General features: G+C 47.4%; 1 pseudogene; it reads left to right on the top strand.

The window, feature by feature from the left end:
• The first annotated feature begins 476 nt into the window (after positions 1–476).
• Positions 477–1,419, top strand: LOC138667891 (EKC/KEOPS complex subunit Tp53rkb pseudogene; annotated as a pseudogene).
• Positions 1,420–1,698: the final 279 nt, after the last annotated feature.

Here is a 1,698-nt window from a genome sequence, read left to right as displayed (position 1 = left end):
AGAGGCAATCTGCCGAAAGAGGCTGTGAAAGTCCTACACGACTGGTTGTATGAGCACAGACACAATGCTTATCCCTCAGACACGGAGAAAGATATGTTATCTCTACAGACTCGTCTCACAGTGCTGCAGGTACGACCCCCAATGATTTCTTATATATGAGTACATAGTGGTTCTCCTTTGAAGCCAGTATTTTAGGATAGTTGTATAATAATGACACAATAGCGGTGATAGGGGTAACAAAATTGGTTTTCTGGAACCAGTCAATGTTTTTGTACTTGTTGCAAAAAAAAAAAAAAAAGATTGAAAGAAAAATGATTTGCCCCCTTAAATAGTGCCTCTCTTGACTTTGTGGTATTGCAGCGTGGCCTTATTGCCTTACATGGGGCTGCTCTGCAATACCATGCAAAGTCTTAGCAGTGCTGTACATGTAGATTTCCAACTGGTTTATAAATGCTCAAAGACAGACCTTGCCGGACATGCTGCGTAAGGATGGTAAAGACCCTAACCAGTACACAATCTCTCGGAAGGGAAACCAAAACCCCGAGTCTCCCCCAATTCAGCAAAGATCAATTGCCTTCTCGTCAATGACACAGATGGAGCACCATACCATACCTGGTATGCTGGCTGTCCCCACTATGGCTGGTAACTTGGTACCTCTGCCTCTGATCTACCCTGTTAGACAACCTGTTCATGCTTTCACTACAGGATGCTTGGGTTTACCCTTTACCATGAATGCTGTGGAGAACAGCGTGGACAGCATAAGCAGGGAGCGGACTCGGCGGTACCTGGGGGGCTGCAGCTCATGAAGCAGGGGGCTGAGGCTCGGGTGTACCGGGGAAGTTTCCTGGGGAAAGCGGCTGTAGTGAAGGAGCGTTTCCCCTGGACGAGAAGCTGACACACCGGCGGACCGCCCAGGAGGTGCGCTCAATCTTCAGGTGCAGGAAGGCAGGTATTGCCACTCCTGTGGTTTATTTTGTTGATTATGTCTCTAACTGCATCTACCTGGAGGATATAGAAGGATCAGTCACTGTTCGGGACTTCATAATGACAGCGCAAGAACATGGCAGCAGCCTGTACAGCCTTGCAGAAAGGATTGGTCAGATATTGGCCTGGATGCATGATGAGGATGTCGTCCATGGGGACCTGACCACCTCGAACATGCTCCTACGGCCTTCACATCCGGACCTGAACCTGGTGCTGATCGATTTCGGCCTGAGCTTCATCTCTGCTCTCCCAGAAGATAAAGGTGTCGACCTTTATGTTTTGGAAAAGGCTTTCCTCAGCACTCACCCCCAGACAGAGGACGTGTTCAGAGCTCTGCTCCAAAGCTACACAGCCGCCTCCAAGAAATCCAGCCCCGTCATTAAAAAACTGGACGAAGTCAGACTGAGAGGCAGGAAGCGGTCCATGGTTGGGTAGACCGTCGTATATAGGACATCCTTTGGGTTGCATTTGATATTCTTTTTTTGATGGTAATGAAAATACTATTAAATCTTGATACTTTTTTATGCCAGTGTGATATAGGACAGATGCAATGTTCCTCCAGCCAAAAAGGAAACTCCAACACCACCAGCCATAATCCCGCTGCTGATTTTCTTTCTCAATGGTTTATACTCCAGAGTACTGTTTCTGCCATCAACCATTATTGGCCATTAGGTCATTAAGGGATCATTGACCTGTCATCTGGTCACTCCGTTG

This window comes from Ranitomeya imitator, chromosome 2 (genome assembly GCF_032444005.1).
Source record: "Ranitomeya imitator isolate aRanImi1 chromosome 2, aRanImi1.pri, whole genome shotgun sequence".
NCBI lineage: Eukaryota > Metazoa > Chordata > Amphibia > Anura > Dendrobatidae > Ranitomeya > Ranitomeya imitator.
The sequence above is the reverse complement of the archived record's forward strand: the minus strand, read 5'-3'. Positions and strand labels throughout refer to the sequence as shown.